The 14,344-nt window shown below is 40.3% G+C and overlaps 1 protein-coding gene across 9 annotated transcripts in view; it reads right to left on the bottom strand.

Annotated features, from left to right (window-relative positions):
* RARB (retinoic acid receptor beta) overlaps positions 1–14,344 on the bottom strand; it is a 318,594-nt gene that overhangs the window by 30,360 nt on the left and 273,890 nt on the right. The window lies entirely within an intron of this gene.

The raw sequence follows: 14,344 nt of genomic DNA, 5'->3' as shown, positions 1-14,344 counted from the left end.
ACTGCTACCAGATGACCTGCTCTACCAGGAGGCAGCCCAGCAGCATGAGATCATAAGACAGGAGGGAAACACTGCATTACCTAATCAGGTGGACCTAAGAGCACCAGAAGAGCAATTAACAAATATATTGTTGAGACTTCACATGTACGTGCAGCCCTGCACAGCTGGTGGGCATGTGCCAGCATCTGCCTGTGGAGATTGTTCTGAAACTGGGCCTCATTTCTTAATTAATAGTGCTTGCCATTAAGATGTCGCAGTTGGAATACCAAAAGTATGTCTTATCAAATGGCAAAAATGACAGAATGACATGCTCAAAAACTGCATTTTGAATTTTCTTCCCAATAGCTGAGCAATGGGAATAAAAAAAAAAAGCTGTAAACTAGTTTAAAGAAGGGCTTTTTTTTTTTTTTTTTTTTTTTAAATCACACTGTCCTTTTTCACAAACCTTAAACTAAGGCTGAGCTCAGGGGGTCGCCTTTTACTCCCAGCCACAGGATCTTCAGCTCTCTGTAGAAGGCTAACCTGAGCTGCAGCATGCTCCCTGGTCAATGGGAATAACACATGGCGGCTGTGCTGGGCTCAGAGCACTTGGCTGGCCATGTCACCAGCTTCCCGTACATGCAGGGCTGAAGCTGGCGGCTGACACAGGTAAACAAATTAACTCAACTTTGACATCTTGCTGCCTGCTCTGAGACGCTGCGCAGGTGAGTTGAGGCTCTAAAAATGTTCCTGCCTCTCAGCCACACATCGTGCCTGGGGTCTCTGAGTTTGGGATAGCACCAGGTTTACTGCGACTCTTCAAAGAAACATGCAGTAGGCAAAGGTTGCTGCTTGTGCGTTTAACAAATATTGTTCTATCCATAATTCACATGCAGAAATGCTGCTTTCATGTATGAACGCAGCTCTTCCAGACATCTGCACTCATGCTTTATGTAGTGGCAGGAGCATTGTGGCAGCACGGGGTCTAATTCCCTCAACACACCTGCAGAAACCCCAGCTGCTTTGACACTCCTGTTAGGACATGAATCACTCCACATGCCTGCACCTAATTATCAGACTGACTATTTTGATATATTCTATTTTTTATGTACAATGACAAAGAAGTTCTTTAAAATACGTTCCAACTGTTCTTGCATTTAAAAAAAATAAATGTTTTTTTTTTTATCTGGGAGTTAAGATCTGAAATAGTAATAATAAGTGGACTGGATTACTTAAAAAAGAAGGCATGGTAGCAACTACTGGCTTAAGGAGCTTAATTCTGCCAGACAAGGTCAAGTAACATCAAATCCTGATTTCTCTGTAAGATTTTTTAAAATATCTCCAGTAATGCCAACACACATCCTTCCCACATTAAGTGCTTTCACAGCACACCAGACCAGCCAGACCTAGTGATCACAGAAGGAGCAAGGCAGACAGACACTTGTTTCCAGGAAACAGCAACATACTAAAAAAAGAAGATTGTTGATTTGAAATCAAAGTGATTACTGTGGCCTCTGCAATTTCCACTGCAAGCCCTTACTGCACACAAGGGAGTTTGTTTTCAGAAGGCAAACAGGCGGCAGGTCATCACAGAGTTAACTCAATAAAATAATAATTTCTACTTGGATAAACTGACCTAGTTTTCCCAGACTTCTCTATGAAAACAAAGGATGCAACTTGGACACGAGATGAAGTGGAAGCCAAGGGCTGGGTAAGGAGCTTGGACTACATAGCCAGCCCTAAATTAAATGAGGGTGGTGGTCCCCAGTAGACAGAAACTTGCATCACAAGACGGCGGCACAGTATTAATTGGCGTTACCGGCAATTTCTTCTCACACCTTGTCTTCCTGGCCTTCAACAGCATGGAACTCATCACACACCGGTTGGGCACCTTCCCTTCCCTCCTTCTAGTAAGGATGGACTTCTAAACAGCCTTTTTAGAAGTCCTCAGGATATTGCTTCTGGGAAATCACTTATGGTTAGCATGGGCTGAAAGTTGGGATTTTCAAAAGTGTAGCTTTCTTCATTTCATGAAAGAGCCGATGAAGAGCTGTGGGACCCCCAGAGCTGAGGGCTGCACAGCACACATGTCACAGATGGGCCCAGAAGGCACAGCTTGGAGGACAGGAACCAACAAGGATCCATCCTGGCCCCTTGTAACTCATCCCAAGGTTTTGCAAATCTGAACAAACCACAATGTTAACAACTATGCATTTTGGAATTCAAGACAGTGTTATTTTTCAGCAAAATGCTGTTGTGCTGGAATGCCTCCAACCAGCTCAAGTTAAACAATTTGCCCTGAGTGAATGTTCAATGGAGGGAAAAGCTAAACTTATGAACAGAAAGAGGCCAGATTCCCCCTCTTTTCTAATCCATCGCACAGCATTAGATTAAATACTCATTAAAAAAAAATATATAATGAACTGTTAAGACCAGGATATTTAATGATTCCCCTTAATTGTCATTCTTTCTACATTTCCTGGTTCCTAGGGAGCATTTTTAAAGTTTTTCATCCATTATTGCAAGGCTCATCAACCACAGGGTCATCCCCCCACCTTATACCCCCAGCCAAGAAAAAAGACCCCAAAACTCATAGGGATTAATCCTACAAACCTCGGGGGAGGCAGCTAGTGTATCTATATGCTTTTAAATGTATTCACGCTTTGCCATGCAAAAATACTAGTAGGAAAAATGTTCCTAATAAACAAATGAAATAGTTATAACTGACTTAGAAAACAGCAGGAAAAGTTGCCAAAGTTCTGACTCTCTTGTACAATCCTCAGTAGATTTAAACAAGTAAAATATTTCTGCTTATTCCCTTCTCTCCCTGTGTACTTTTCACTTTATTATGGGAGAGAGTTGAGCATAATGGAGTTGCTTTACCTCCGTAAAGCAGCTATCTTCCTGTCTCTGTTTTCTTGTTTATTATTATTTGCATCTCTTCTCAATTTAGAATTATTTTCTGATGTTTCAACTTAACATCCGTGTTAAAGTGAAGAGGCATTCAAAGAAGTACTTACATATTCAGTTTTTCTTTCAAATTACATAAAGAGACAAACTGAGTATCCTCCTTGTAGAAGGAAGCTGTCAAAAGGTTCTATCAAATTAACAGTTCTCTAAGTCACTTGTAACGGGCATCTGGAGCGCATGAATTTGATCCCTGAGCTCTCAATGGGTTGATCAGAGAGCGCAACACTGCACAACATGGACTACAAGACCAAAAGCTCTGAGCTCTTGTCTTCTGTGCTCATCTTTGAGATTTCTAATTTGAAGCTCAAGTGCTTGCTCCCTACCCAGCAAAGGTAGATTGGCATCATCAGAGAATGATGCAAAATTCACTTAACTCTCAATATTCCATCTTCCAGTATCAACAATTTCTCTGTATCAGAACAAACTTCTCTTTAATGAAATTTCATTAGTCACACTTTTTTTGAGTAGCTCTTCCCCACTGTCTCTCTAAAATCAAAATAAACCATCTCATTGATCACCCTGAAGCAGTGTTAGGGCAAGAAAAACAGGGGTAAGGTAATCCTTTTACGGAAAGAATAGCTCACACAGTGAGCCCATGTAAAGTGCAAAGTCACAAAGGATTCTCACTGATTCATCTTTTGAGGCCTCCTCTATTGATGCATCTGTGCCACAAAGCGGCTAAAACCTATGCAATACCAGCTTTAGTCTTTTTGATATACAGAGAAATCTCTCCTACAAATAACAATATAATATTTAAAACTCTGAAAAATAATTTTCCATATTTACTGTGTCACTGGGACTCTAAATGTACACAACATATGAAAATGACTAAAAATACTGTACTCTACCAGAAAATATGTAATTCATGGATTCTTATGAAACATAATGGTACTTCCACAAACCCATACAATTCTTGCCAATTTCCATTTTTTCACATCTCTTCTACTGTGTTACTAACTCCATTACACACAGAAAGTGCAGAGAAGAGAAGAGAAGAGAAGAGAAGAGAAGAGAAGAGAAGAGAAGAGAAGAGAAGAGAAGAGAAGAGAAGAGAAGAGAAGAGAAGAGAAGAGAAGAGAAGAGAAGAGAAGAGAAGAGAAGAGAAAAAGAACTTTGAACAGATGAGAAGCTGTAGATTTGCAGCAGCTCTCCCTGTACCAGTGTTGACACTGGTAAAGCTGCTAATGACTAAAACAGATGGAGAGGTAACAAATGAGAACAGCATCTCCAGACTGACCAGAAAACCAAAGCACTGTGTTCTCTCTCATTCTTTCAGCTGCACTGTGATCTCTTCATCAAAACCACCCGCTGTTGCTAAGTGAATGAAGCACATCTCTTTGCCATAGACATAACATGGCACCCCACATCATTTGATGAATTTCAGGTGTGCTCATTTCTAAAGAAGAGATGCGATCATGCTTGAGGCATTCTTAAAAAGCTCATCTTCCAATATCCCTCAATGTCTATCTGCAGTGTTATAAATTGTCCTCACTACTAAGTTTTCCGATTTGATTTAATGCTTTCTTTTCTGACTTTCATGTCTTATGGGAAGAATTTCTACGGTTTAAATTCACTAAGCTCTGACTCCGGGAAAACACCGAAGGTAGAGTTATCAGTTGACTTACAGCGATACAAAGCAGTCCCAAATGCAAAATGCACAGCACTATGCCAGTGATTCTTCTTCCCACAAGTCTGAAGACTAAAAATGTTTAAAAATATAATGCACTGAAAACGATACAAATGTACCACGCTTTGTTAGTCTGTCATTTTAAATGGCTCGTAAAGTCCTCCCTCAGAGGATTTGACTTAAATCATTCATTAACTTGAGTCTGATGGCTTTGTCCTGGAAAGGGACAAGAACATGGATTTCTCTAATGTAACCCAATTCCCTAACAGAAACAAAAACAACCTGATGAAATCCAGTTACTAAAAGCACGTATCGTACCCGAAGCAGAAGTGTAAATAAATTAATTACCAAGTGAGCTCAGTCAGCAAAATTCAATTTTATGAGGAGTTTTTACATTAACATTTCACTTGCTTAAAAGTTTTAAAAAAGAAAGCAAGAAAGAAAAGTAGGTCAGCATGTTTCCCCAGCATGTGTTTTTGACTCCATTAAAACTGTCTGTCAGATGACTAACCAAGCCTGTAATCCAACTAAAAGCATGTTTGCTTTTTGTTGCACTTTTTGCCAGGGGAACGGAAGAATTCCACTCAGCTCTAACTCTGAAATTCGGATAAACGTCTCAAGAGGTCAGACAATTTCCTCACATTTACCTACCAAATCAATTTGTATCGATGATGAATAATGGTTATGGATTAATGACACTGAGAACAATCCCATAGATGACTACACGCTCACTGGCCTTAGGCACTGCCTGCAAGGCTATACGCTACCATTTTTTTAAGTAAGTCAGTCTCAGAACTGCCTCAGTATGATTGACAGACATTTGACTTAAGACTTAAATTTTTAAGACTTAAACATTCAGAGTTTTCATAAATGTGTCGACATGCGAACAACTGCCAGAATAAAGGTGGGATGGGGCAAAACTGTTCCTGTTAGATTTTACAGGGCCGAAGAAATCTGAAAATCCCAATGCCTTGTGATCTTCCTTTTGCTAGAATTAACAACAGAATAATGTTTTAGCTAGAATAAAGAGGGTGTTATTTCTCCAGCATGTATGCCATCTAGCTTTAAAAAATCCCGTACACTTTCCATGTGAGCACTAAGAAACAGGAGATTAACTGTTCCAATGTATTTTAAATTGAGCATGTGATACCAAGTCAAACTGAAAACAAATCAGGGCTATTTTTATAGCACAGTCCTAGGGCTAGCATCCCTGTAGCAGGAGTTGCAATGTGTCAGCTGGCTTATCACAGGCATGGCAACGGAAAATTCTGTCTGTTATAACAATTCATACAGTGGATGAAAGCAAACTGCAAGAGTCTGACAGCAGCAGAGGGAAATCCATGGCCTCATCTACTTATGTAGAGATCTTCTTAACGAGTCTTTGAGAGCCTACTCATTTCCAAGTGGCTTCTTTTTATCTTCCACACTATCAGTACGGGAGTCACTCCCACTGGGAGGTCAGCACAGTCATTGCTTCTTTGCATTCTGCAGAAAAAAACTACAAGAACATCTCCAGAGAAAGCATCACCAGGAAAATGGAGGAATAAGTTTGCAGATACAAATCATCAGGAGGATGTGTGCATTCTCATATGTTTTCCTGTGTGTAAGGACCAAACACGTGTCTCCTCTCATACTGAGCCTGCCAGGCACTTTTAGGTTGCTGCAGTTCAATCATCCCAGAACTCTTGGGAACAATTTACGGCACTTCTCATGAACCTTGACTACTGCAGATAACATTTTCAGGTTGGCCTGACAACCAAATAAGCCATGTTTAGCTTCAAGGTCCAGGACACTGGCAATTTGCTCGTTCCCATACTGATATCTATCTCATCAACATTTGTCCATTGGTCAGATTCAATAACCAAAAATAAGAAAAGCATTCAAAGGGAGAAAAAAAAATGCACAGCTACAGTCAGCAGAGAAACCACAAGGTGCCAGTAGAAAGCACAGTCGCATGGCACAATGGCAATTAGGAAAAAGAGATGCATCAAAGATGCCCCATGCCCCCAAACAAGAAAATGATCTGAATAAGGAATAGGAAGCAGTGAACTGAGTGCATAAAGAAAGAATGGAAGCTCTGAAACAAAGCTTTTGAGGTCATGGGATTGGGGTCTCAGCCGTTATGTCTGCATGACCAAGCAAGCGTAGCCTCAGCCCTGCATTTTCGAGCACATGAGCCAGGCAGGGACAGACTACCTCCAGATTTCCCATCTGCTCTTATAGCAACACTGCCTGGCACAGGGCAGAGAGGATAACACAGTTGTGGTTTTTTTTTTTGCATGACAGCAGTTTGGATACTAAACTCAAGTGGTGATAAAGGCTGTCTACAATGAACGCATAGAGTCAGGGCGTTACAATAAACCCCTCCCCCCCCCCCACACACACACCAAAACCAAAGTGGGAGACAAGAAATAACAGAAAAAGACCACAGAAGTAATCAGACTCATGTGAAGTGAAAATACACAAAGGTGTGAAATGAAAACTCTGAAGTTTCAGTGCCGCTAACCGTTCCCACAATAGAGACAGACCTCTGAAGGAAGTGCCATGGGGCTGCCACAGAAACTGAATATCAACAGAGACATGACCGGTCTATGAGCTTGTGCTCTCTTTAAAGTAAGAAAGGGTTCAATCAGGTCAGAGGGCTTTAATAAAGCTGCTGAATAGTAACACGTACTTCACTTGAGTGTGCAGCAGATGTAGGCCCTGGCTGCTTTGAAGAAATTAGACTGCATGTGCTTTGTGCTTTTCTCTGGCTGTAATTATTTCCAAGTTATACAGTTGTTATACCGACAGACAAGTTATGCATACAAGGTCTCCATGTCATTCAGCTGAACTTCCTCCATAGGAGAAGATCAGGAGGCATTCAGGAAGTCCAAAAGTTCCTGACATCTAACTGATGCCTTTTCTTTTCTTAAAGGGCATCTGTTTCAGAGCATTACTGGGTCCTGCAGTGCGAGCAGTTTGCATAGTACCTCCAGAATTGCCACAACTTTAATAAAACACCTTGTTAAGCAGAAGGTAAGAAGGGTGCACACTCACAGTCCTGCAGGATTAGAATTTACAGGCACGGACAAAGGCTAAGGAGAGCATCTGGTAACTTCTGCAAGGGTCCACGTTGTCATAGAGACCGCCGGGAGCAGCCGCAAGTGCACTGAGGCAGCCATACCTCAGTGAGTGAGTCTTAATGCAACTTCCAGCTGAGGACATGCAATCAATCTCTGTGTGAGCTTATTGAAGGGATTCCCTTTATGCTTACTCAGTCCTCAAGAGGCCGAAATGAGGGAAAAGGTTTTAAGATATATATATTTTATTACTTTTAAAGACAAGGCAAGGCCCAGAGCTTCCTTTGGATTAAAGGGAGGAGAATAAAAAAGATAACTCCTTCCTTTGAACAAGAAATTATGCGAAACATCAAAATCTTGACAAAGACAGTCAACTTAATGATTAAAAAAAAAAAAAAAAAGGATGGAAAGAGTAATTCTAGGGCAGCCAGGCTGGCCATGTGCAATGCTGTCTTCCCTCTCTCCAGAGAATCCCCCACAGAGGCAGCCCCAGGGCCCAAAATCTCGCTGCTGCACTTCTCCCATCCCACTCTGACTGCCTCACTCCCTCCCTCTGACACTGTCAAATGCAGGAGGTCCCCTGTTTTTCTTCCTCTCTCCATGCCTTTCTCCCGACATGTCCCTCCCCAGTGGCATCTGACCCCTGGGTAATTTCCCTGAGGACAGCAGCACCTCTGCCCCTCTCCAGGTCCCTGCTCCTGCCTCCGGGCTCAGTTCCAACACTTGGGAGGTTTGGAGCTGCCAAAAAGGAACAGAACCAGTGCCAAGAGTTGTTTATTGGCTGGGGTCTTCAATTCTTAGCTTACACAATTTTCTATGTGAGGAAGAAAAAAAATAAATGTTGCAGATCTAGCATGCTATGATTTAAAGTTGCAGCCATTTGTGCAATGCCTGAAAGGCAATGAGCAGAAGAGAAAAAAAGAACTTCAGGACTCTATTTGTACTTCTTAACATTTTAGGATATAAAGATCAGACTAATTACCAAAGAGTCTTGACTTGAGCAGGGTTCACTAATCACGCTCTGCTTGAGAAATTAGGAGAGAATTTACTTAGCCGCACCATGAAAGGTGCCAATAAATTGTTCAGCTGGAGAGTTAACATAATAAAAAAAATCATTTTTTACATTATTTTCTTTAGCAGTTTATTAATTGCTGCCTGAAATACTTTTCTGAAACACAACGAGCTGCAAATGAATTCATGGGCTATTAATCTGCTGTACATGGCACTGGAGGGAAAGCTCATTAGGTGAGTTGATGCAATTACTGCTATTACATAACCATCTTCACAGAACATAGAGTAAATTATGAATAATAACATTCAACCTAAGTTGCTCCTTCAAACATTAAAGCTGGCAAGTGAAAGCCATGCAAAATCAAGAGGAAAGGCTAAGGCACAGGAGAAGAGAGATCATTCTGAAGAGAAAAACGGAAAAGCATAAATGCTTCTTTTAAGACATGAAATCGATGTAAAAAGCAAAAGATGCTCCTTTAATGATGGGAAACAACATGCAAAAAAGTAGAAATCAGTTCTTTATGGCGGAATACTAATTGCATATAAATCATTTTCAGCTATCAAGCACAGCAAAGTGTGCTTTATCTCTAACAGAAGACAGAGTAACAAAAGAAAACTGTATTTTGTAGCAGGAAGACCTTTTATGTAGTTTTGCTCTGATTTTACAATTATCCCCACCAGTGACACTGAGCATTTGTGGGTAACTTTTAAAAGGCTCCAGTTCCTCAGACTGAAAGAATAAATACAAATATTCTTATCTGATCAGAAACTGAAAAAGAAACACGCAGCCTTAATGAACAAACTGAAAAACCAGGGATCTGTACAGCTTGATTACTGTTTCTCCAATATCTGCATACTCAAATTCTTAATTTTTTTTTTTTTTTTTTTTTTGCATTTTCACACTTCATATATTTCACCTTATAATACAAGGTCAGTAAATTTTCTTCTATCAAGATAGAAAAATGAGTCTAATGAGCTTGTAACATTTGGAGAGAAGTCCCAGAACAGAATTCAGGGTTTTCTGATTTCTACTCTGATCTTTCAATTGTGCCTCTTGAGGAACCAATGTGAGTCAGTAGGTGAGGTAACTACTCTGGAATGTTTGAAAAAGCCCCCAGCCACTGTATGGTATTTAGGCATCTAGTTAAAAATCCAGCCTATAGCAAAGCAACTCTTACATCTAGTACTTACAGCTGGGAAAAAAAAAATAATCAAAAAACCCACTTCAGTTCTGAATTAAAGCATTTAAATGAAGATTCCATGCACTCTAATTAATACATGTTAAAATTACATTAGATCATCAGCACGAGCTTCCGAAATGCAGCTACACAGACTAGCCCTCTGCTCAGCAACTCATGGGAGATGGAACTGCACTTCAGTAAGGAGTTGGAAGAAAATGAAACAGGAGTACAAAGTAGAAAATATAAACATGACAGTTCTTCAAGTTGATGTTTCCTGGTTGCTGATTTAAACCAGAATTAAAGTAAGTAAATCAATTCAATCTATTGTTCAGTAGCAGAATGTAATCATATGTTCTGAGAATCACGGCCATTTAAATATCATAAGACTTTGAAGTCTGTGACAAAAAGCAACACACATTTCTGAGCAAGCTTAAAAAAAAAAGAAACAAATTCAGAACACAAAACCTGGATTCTTTCCACTTCATGGTAATTCCCCAGCATTCCCTGCCTTCCTCCTTTCTCTCCCTCCAGGGAGGTTAATTGTAAGCAGATTTACTAATCTGAACATTGCTTCAGTGCATTGAAGCAATCTGGAACAATAACTCTGTGCCTTTTTAAACATAATTTTGCTCTATTAGAGCTCACTGCGGATGAGGCTGATGCCAGCACAGAGGGCTGTTCTGACTACACCACAGTACATGGTCTGGGAGTGTGTATGAGATGGACCCAATGGTTCACCATGCACAGTGAAAATGCTTGCAGGCTACATTTTGAAAAAGAGGAAGGATGGAAGTGGAAGAGTTGCTAGGCTAAGCTGAGCAGTTGTAGCAGAAGGAAGCTTCGCTTTCCTTCCCCTGTACCCTGGAATAAATCCAGTTTAGGTTTTCCTTTAGGGTAGGTTTCACCTTACAAACTATACATTCCAGCATCCTGATTGAAAGAGTCTATTTTATCATGTAGACTTCTGCCCAGCTTCCCGCGTGCTCCCTTAATTGTGCAAGGCAGCAGTGTTCGTGTGACCTCTCATTAACTCCTGAGGACTGAGGTCCATGCATTCAGACAACAGAGTGCTTCTTGCTGACACCTGGGGTCAGGCCAAGGATGGTGCTTCAACATTAGCTTAGAGATCACGTAATCAAAGGGCAAAGGTTAGTTTCCTAAGGCTCTCAATCACATAATAAGGCAGTGTCAGCCTTACTGCCTTCTCACTTCAGTGACAGCAAAAAAAAATAATCCTACGTGATCACAATTTGTGTCTACAGGTCAATTAAGAAAAAATTAACAGGCTGCAAGGATATAAAGGAGTGAGATCTTTTGGAGTGGGGCTCAGAGCTTCAGCTGCACCTACACGCTCCTGAATGAGCATCTGAGCACTCACAAATGAATTTACAAGACCTGAACGTGACACACTGCCAGTGGAAGGTTTGGCTCTGGGCTGTTCTACTTAGAGGTGCAACTCAGGTTGCAGGAACACAAGCTCAGGAGTTTTTGAAGCCAGGGATCTGAAAAAAGACAGCAGGGCTTTGTTTCAAAGTCTGTTTTACCCGGTTACAGGATGATAAGCCTGCCATCACTGAGTCGTTTCCCCTCACACCTTTTGTCTTGTCTGTTTGGAGCACAAACTTTTTGCAACAGCAACTACACAATGAAAGACAGTCCCTGTGCTAGTGGGATCCAGTTCCAGCTGGGTCCTGCAGATATTATCACAATACAAATAGCTCCATTGGTGCCCTGGAGGCAGGCTTGTTATTGACCTCTCTTGATCAGATCTGGGGACTAAAATGGGGTCGAAGATAGCTTTTTTCCCTCTACGAACAAAACAACCCATAAAGAAATGCAAATTTGGTGCATTCCTTCGTCTCACTTCATTCTCCAAAACAAGATAAAAGCATACAAGAAATGCTCAGTGTCTCTTCTCTTCCAACACACCGTACCTTCATCCTTAAATCTTACTTATAACACTGGCTAGGCAGTAAGTTCTGATCTCTGATGTTTGTGTGCAACACTCATTAAACTCAAAAGGTGCTGCATATGCAAGTACTTTAGCATGCCTTTTAAAGGCAGAACAAATAAGAACATGACCATAGCATTTAAGCATGGATTACTCTGTATATTGAAATTGTGCATTTACTCCTCCTCAGCTCCTGGGAACTGACCCTTGTGGTTCCTATTTGCAGCTGCCCACTGTGATTACCTTCCCTATTTGGGACTGGTTTGAACACTGTAGGCTTGTTTCCCTATGAGACTTCTCTGAAACTTATTTCTATCCTTTGTTCATAGCTTTCATATTACAAGGTAAGAGAACTGTGAGAAGAAAGAAAAAGCAAAATAACAAAATGCCAGTAAGTTATTTGGGGAGATAACTACCTCCTACAAAAAAGAAAAAAAAGGGGAGGGAAGCCCTCTGACAACTACTCCTTCGTTTACATTAACTTCTAAAGAAATAAAAGAAATAAGAGTTGAAACCTGGAGACACTTAGGAAAGAAGATCAGATAAGAAAATAGTTTATCAAATCTCTTAAGAGTTGAAAAGTTCCTGCTTATGAAGGGATAACACAGAATCACTTCAGTCTTAGTTTCTAAACCAAGAAGACAAGATGCTCTTCAAATTGATGACATTTAAAATAATTCTCTACCCCTTTGCATATACTTTCTCCAGAAACACAGCTGGAGGACATCCCAGACTTCCCCCACAGGATCCTCTGAGCTCCCCCTCCAGTCTGGTATCCCCTCTTTCAGAGCTTGTAGTGGTTTAGATAAGGCAACTGCCAAATGACAATTTCAGTCTGTCAACCCTAGGAAACAGGCAGACCAAACCTTAATTCTTGCTTGTAAAACTTCAATTATCCCACGAGAGAAAACCATCTATTATCTAATAGGCACTTTACAATTATCCTAAGTAACTTTACTTAACATGTTAGCAACATTGCTGGTATTTCCAAAGCCTGCTCTGATGTGACGTTACAGTGTTTAATAAGATTACTATTTCACGTCAGCAATAAAATCCTTCAAAATCCAAGGCCAGCAAACCCTGAGTTCAAGAAATCTTTCTCTGCCCCCAAACTATCTCGTTTTTATCAACAAAGAAGTTTCATATGTACAGATATATATGCAGTCATATAGCTAAGAACAGGATCCTTCTCATTTCATCTTGCATTTCTGTGCATCTTTGTACTTAGCCTACTGATGCCTACCTCCTCCTTTACTCTCACTGTGATCTCCATTCAGTAAACCTATGCACAATGCTTGCTATCAACTATCTTTTCGTGAAAAGGTAAGGAATTCTGGGCAGGACTACTGCTATTATCACAGGCTGCCTCCTAGGATTATCTGGACATTTCATTTACTATAAATAATAGCACTAAGATGACTCTTGTGACAATCCATGGTATTGTCACACTCTATTTCTCACCCTAAGGTATCTGACACGCAGATATGTGCTGTAGTCGCTGTGCCCATAGCAGGTTACACAAATCTTTGAACACAAGACATCTTCTGCATGACTACTCTCAGTGGTCTATGTTCTCCCTCCTAGACCTGAACTCCAATAAAGTTGCATTTCAACTATACAAGAAAACTAGAAACCCCAACAACAAGGACAGTGAAATCATGGAAAAACTAAGACCTCTTTGCTATTCCATTTCCTTGAGACTTGATGCTGGGCATTTTCAGCAACCACAGTTCTCAGATTTTGAGGGAAGGAAGTGGAAACATTTTTAGTGATCCAAAGCATGTATCTGGCCCATTCTCTGGCCCCTTCTGAGGAAGGAGAGAGTGGAAGAGAAAAAAGAAGAATAAAACCAGGACAGACCAATGTGGCACTGGGATCTGTTTCTGTTCCTGTTCCTACCCAAGGATGCAGAACAGAACTACTGAGAAGTGTAATGCAACTTAGGAAGGAAAAATGCTGAAGATCAGAATGTATTTAAGTCACAATTCCATCATAAATGTTTCATGTTTGTTTTTTTGTCCAATCTTGAAGTCTCGCTAAGGAGAGACTGAGTGAAGGAAAGTAAGGAAGTGTTATCAGGAAGTTTTTTTCTTCTCTTTTCTCAAATTCCACATTTCTACACTTTATTCTACAATATTTTATTCTATTCTACACTACTTTATTATTTGAACTAATATATTGAAATCAGAAACATCCCTGACAGAGGTAAAAACGCTCAATATTTAAGAAAGTCACTATGCCAAAGATTTTTTTCTTACTGCCATCACTACATTTCTCACTGTTGTCTCAAAAATGAGAATCTTCTAAGTATTATTCCTTAGAAACTTGAGATTAGGTTTTTTTTTTAGCTAGATTTTCCTGATTGACAGAGATATCAACAGCATGGAAAAAGGGAAAAAATGCAAATTTCTATCTGTATATTTTAAAATGCTAATTTGAAGAGCAAAACTGAGATTTCTAGAAAAGAAGGCATGGAAAAGTCATTTTTTGTGGTGTGTACTTGACAGTACTTGTTTGTAGTCAAGTTCACTGCCTTCTAAAAAACCCACTTTTAAAAAGCGTG

The sequence above is a fragment of the Lagopus muta genome, chromosome 7, assembly GCF_023343835.1.
Source record: "Lagopus muta isolate bLagMut1 chromosome 7, bLagMut1 primary, whole genome shotgun sequence".
NCBI lineage: Eukaryota > Metazoa > Chordata > Aves > Galliformes > Phasianidae > Lagopus > Lagopus muta.
This window is presented reverse-complemented; position numbering and strand designations above follow the sequence as displayed.